This window comes from Hibiscus syriacus, unplaced genomic scaffold, assembly GCF_006381635.1.
Source record: "Hibiscus syriacus cultivar Baekdansim isolate YM2019G1 unplaced genomic scaffold, ASM638163v2 tig00110293_pilon, whole genome shotgun sequence".
NCBI classification, from domain to species: Eukaryota; Viridiplantae; Streptophyta; class Magnoliopsida; order Malvales; family Malvaceae; genus Hibiscus; species Hibiscus syriacus.
The window spans coordinates 373,344-379,248 of record NW_024062665.1 but is presented as its reverse complement, the minus strand read 5'-3'; positions in this window follow the sequence as shown (position 1 = coordinate 379,248).

Sequence of the window (5,905 nt, the reverse complement as noted above, 5' to 3'; positions counted from 1 at the left end):
AACGCCAGCTGGCATTATTTGCTATTTACATTTCTAGCCTTGTAACAAAATAAGACTGGCTGTAAGGATTGATTCCTCAGATTGTGAATGAATCGTTTTCTCATTTCCTAAAATCCTTTCTTCTCTATTTCCTCATTCTCAAATTCTTCTCTAATTCTCTTGAACCATAACAGGAAGCCAGTAAGAAACCTCTTATGAGGGAGATGGACGGAGAAATTAACAACATCAAACACCTTAGTAAAGGTGTTACAATCTCCAAGCCAAAATCAAATGCAGCTGTACCGACAGGTACTTCTAAACAAGATTCTAGAGAACCCAGGAAGAAAAGGGAACATTTCGACCCTATTCCCATGTCTTACAAAGAACTTTACCGGTAACTTCTTGACACCCACGTAGTGTCACCATATCAGGTGGAACCCATGAAGCCCCCATACCCCAAGTGGTATGATGAGAATGCTCATTGCGAATATCACGGCGGTGTCCCAGGGCATACTATTGAGAACTATTACGCATTCAAGAGAGTCGTGCAGAAGATGCGTAACCAGAACTGGATCGACTTCTGACAAGGTAAAATGCTGAAAAACTGATAAAACAATGACTTTTGACCTTACCTAGAATATGCATTCAAGCACTATACCATTTTCTTGCAAATAACCAATGTAGTCTTCTCTCTTCATAAGGCTTGGTATTTCGATGTGCATAGGTGCAGACAACATGGGGCATCGTTTGCATATGACGATTACTATACTTTTTATTTAAGACGTTCAATGATGATAATAATCTTCACATATGGAATAGTCGAGTAGGTGAATCAAGTTTAGGTCAGTTGCTTGGAAATTGAACTCTAAAGATGAGATTCCTTGACTTTTAACAACACCTAGACTATAACAGGTTCCTCTTAACAAACTTAAGAAATTGAATCCGTATACCCAGATTATAATATTATATATATACAATAAAGCTTGAGTTGTCCCTCTAGAGCAATTGGTTAAACGCCTCGGCTTTATGGATAATATTCACCTAGCCTAATAAAGGTGATTATACTATACAATAAAGATTGAGTTGTCCCTCAAAGGTAATTGGTTAAATGCCACAACTTTATGGATAAGATTCAGTTAACCTGATAAAGGTGTTTACATATTGAACTATCTCTCTAGAGCAATTGGTTAAATGCCTCGACTTTATGGATTCAGCTAGCTATAAAATGACAAATTAAATTTATTTAAATAAGGAGTTTCAGTAAAAATGGACTAAGGGAGTTAAGGAACACCTGTTATAGTCAAATACACACGAGTACTCAAGAATTTTATTTTTAGACCGATATTTTTGCACTACTTTTGTTAGAGGAGCTTACAAAACTTGAACAAATGGAAGATTTCATAGAACTGAAATAGAAGGTCTAGTAATTGATAATGCTAGTTGCGTCATTTTGTCCGCATCCAATTAAAATGCCAAGCCAAAGAAAAACATGTTGTAATAACCGAAAAATGACCTTTTCATGGATGAAACCTTAGGTCAACTTAAAGTCAACTCATCTATTTGAACATTTGTCAAAGATCTATAACTCTGAAAGCATTAAAAGAGCTATTGATTCCTTTGATATACTTTGAACTCATGTTTATAATTTGATTCAATTGCGAGCCTGAATTAAGGAACAATATTTCACAGAATTTCCCCCCTAAAACAAGAAAAAGGAAAAAAATATTTTCAAACAGGACAACCTCAAATATAAAAGATCTGTAAAGCCAAAGCTCTAGAAGCAAATGGGGTACGATCGATCTCAAGGACCAAATTGGCGGACAGAACAAGAGACTCTAATCCAAGAGATAAAACATAACTCATTCATGTTGCATTCATCTTAGGCATACTTAAGAGCATCACATTTATTATTTTTTCCATACATGATTTTTTTACAGCTTTTAGAGTCAAGTTTCGACTTCAAGACGAAGGATACTCGATTCGAAAGAACCTTTAAATGTTGATGGTGGTTGCTTAACTTAGCAGTAAGAAGCTACACCTCAACCAATTCGACAGATTGAAAGATCGATAATCAACTTCAGATGAGTTCGAGAACTAGTTCAGATTAACTCAACGACGAGTGGCTAGTTTCCGATTGATATTTTCAAGCCAGATTTCAATTCCACGACGGAAGATATCCGGCTGACAGAATTTATCAGTGGACTTTCTTGTGAAGGGGAGTCATCCAAAAATCACATTACTTGGTTCAGACCTGCTCAGGGGAACCACCTGGAGAATTATGACTGGCTTATACCCGTGAAGGGAAGCCATTTTTTTAAGAAACTATCGGTAGCATAGCTCAAGGGTTGTCTGTGAGCCAAGTCCTTCGAGTTCGACTATGCTTAGCTTTAAGGCACATCATTTGCAGCATAGCTCAAGGCTAGAAGAGCTATTTGCCACCAAAAGACCTTCGAGTTCGACTACGCTCAGCTCTAAGGCATATCATTTGCAGCATAACTTAAGTCGAGAAAGGTTATCTGCCAACCAAAAACCTTCGAGTTCGACTACGCTTATCTCCAAGGCACATCATTTGCAGCATAGCTTAAGTTGAGAAGGGCTATCTGCCAAAAGACCTTCGAGTTCGACTATACTCAGCTCTAAGGCATATCATTTGCAGCATAACTTAAGTCGAGAAGGGTTATCTTCCAATCAAAGTCCTTCGAGTTCAGCTACGCTCAGCTCTAAGGCACATCATTTACATCATAACTTAAGTCGAGAAGGGCTATCTGCCAAAGACCATCGAGTTCGATTACACTTAGCTTCGAGGGCACATCATTTACAGCATAACTCAAGGCTAGAAAGGGTTATATGTCACCAAAAGACCTTCGAGTTCGACTACGCTCAGCTCCAAGGCATATCATTTGCAGCATAACTTAAGTCGAGAAGGGTTATCTGCCAATCAAAGACCTTTGAGTTCGACTACGCTCAGCTCTAAGGTACATCATTTACAGCATAGCTTAAGTCGAAAAGGTCTATATGCCAAAGACCCTCGAGTTCGATTACACTCAGCTTCGAGGGCACATCATTTACAACATAACTCAAGGCTAGAAGGGTTATCTGTCACCAAAAGACATTCGAGTTCGACTACGCTCAGCCCCAAGGCATATCATCTGTAGCAAAACTTAAGTCGATAAAGGTTATCTGCCAACCAAAGACTTTTGAGTTTGACTATGCTCAGCTCCAAGGCACATCATTTACAGCATAACTTAAGTTGAGAAGGGCTATCTGCCAAAAGACCTTCGAGTTTGACTACACTCAGCTCCAAGGCACATCATTTGCAGCATAACTTAAGTCGAGAAAGGTTATCTGCCAACCAAAGACCTTCGAGTTCGATTACACTCAGCTCAGAGGCAAACCAAATTTACAGAATAACTCAAGGCAAGAAGGGCTATCTGTCAATAAATTGGTCGAGTTTGATTCCATTCATCTCGGTGACACCTCAATTACACTATTGTCCGGTTGCAATCGAGGTTTTCAAGTCAAGAAGAAGAGTTAGGTGAACCGTGCCTTAGTGACAAGAAACTGTTTTCCGGCAACATAGTTTAAGTCGGGAAAAGTTATCTATCAACAAAGACCTTTCGAGTTCGATTTCATTCAGCTCGAGGGCCTGTCAATAGCATGATGGAGTCAAGGAACTACTTTTCAGTCGAATTTTTAAACCAAGTTCTTTAAACCGAGAAGAAGAACAAGACTGACTACAATTTGGCAACGGGAAGCCACATTCTGATTCAAATTCCGAACTACGGTTTCAATTTCATATCATTTTAAGGTGGACTCGACCTCGCAACGGGGGAGCTAGCCGCAACTCAAATTGGACAGGGAGTTATTCATACATCAGAGTCAATTTTCAACTCCACTGAACGAAAACGTGTCTTTTAATCTTTTCTCTATCCCCGTTACACGACTATGGGCAAAGAGGGACAGTTGTTAACACATATTTTTGTCCGGGTACAACACTCTCAATAACCCCGATTTAGTGGGATTCAGAAAATAAACATAACGTTAGAGTTTTACTAGGATTCAAACTCCTAAAAATAAGATAGAGTTTTATTATGATTCAAACTCCTAAAAATATGATAGAGTTTTACTAAGATTCAAACTCCTAAAATATGATCCATAAGCATTATAAATAGCCATTGTAACTCACTATTGTAACACATAATTTATAGACGAGATACGAACATAAAATTTGGAGCAATCAAAGCATTTTTTCCAAAGTTTTGAAGGCAACAAAGGTAAAAACCGTTACCTTTTTCGGTTGTTGGGCTTGCATGTGTCGTTTGTTTCTTGCTTTCGCTTTGTAAAACCACAAAAACTCAAAAGGTCGATGACCGGAGGGTTTTTTTTTTCGAAACTAACTTTTTAGATCTACGGAACCCTGAGGCTATTTTGTGAAAATCGTTCGGACATTTGAAAAGAAGAGGGGAAGAATTTTAAAAAATTCATTTTTTATATATTTTTTCTTACTATTATTATATATATACTTCATTATCATTATTATATTTTATATGTTTTATTTTTTTAATTTATTATTATTTTAAATCATTTTATTTATATGCATATTCATTATATTTTTATCTTATTTTATTTCATTTCCCTACCATTATTATATTTGTTCTCTATATTATTTATCTATACATATTATTATTATTATATATATATACCTTTTTTCCATTTTTTTTATTTGTTGCAAATATTATATTTATTATTACATATATACATATATATATATACATATATTTTATTTATTATTCTTATACCCTTATATTTTTATTTTATTTTATTACTCTTTACTTATTGCTTTTATTATTATTATTATTATTATTATTATTATAATTATATTATATTTATTTCTATTTATATTTTTTCCCTCTATTTCATTTTTATTTTTATTCCTTATCTTTATTTTTTTATCTTCTTTTCATTTGTTTTATTTATTTGTATTTTCTTCTTATTTTTTTATTTACTCTTTTATTATGTATATATTATTATCATTATTATTCTTTTTTTCTTCCTTTATTTCAGTCGTTTCTTATTTTATTTATTCTATTTATTTTTATTTTTTTATCTAACATGTTTCTTGACTTTTAAAGGGTACGTTTTTTGATTAATTAGAGGTAAGTTTCGGATCAATTTTTACCTTTTAATTAAAACTTGCATTTTTCTTAAATTAAGACAATTGTAAATTACGTAGTACCGAAAGGACAGTTCAAGGGTGCTAACCCTTCCTTGACTGTAATCGACTCCCGAATCCGGCACATCTTTGGTACGACGCAGATCAGGTAAGAAATAAGGTATCCGATCAACCCATTTGTTTTAAAATAAATGATCGGTGGCGACTCCAAATCAAATTGTTCAAGTCGAAGCCCAATTCCAGGTCCAACCGAAATCTAATAGTTAGTTTATGTTTTATTTTAATCATCGATTGCTAAAAATTTAATAGTAATGTTTACATATCACCATAAGATAATGTCATGTCATATATAAAAAATAAAAAAAAATATCACATCAACAATTCTATTAATTTTAACGTCAGAGTATCAAATTGAAACTTAAACTAAATGTCATGCATGATTTTGAAAAAAAATAAAATTTAAGCACCAAAACAGAACTAAAATAATAGTTTAGATACTAAATGTGTAGTTTACCTTTATTTTAAATAGCTGTATTTCATTTAGGACTACATTAAAGTTGTCATAATTTTCAGACGGAACAAACAAAACATTGAATTTTAATGATCAAGTTAAAAGCAATAATGTATGAAAGTTCCCCAACGAATTCTCGTATGTTTTCCACCTTACTCATTTACAGACGATAAATTCTGCATTTAACTCCGAACACATGAAAAGAAACTGAAAGCCAAACGAGTGAAAGTGACCAAATTTTG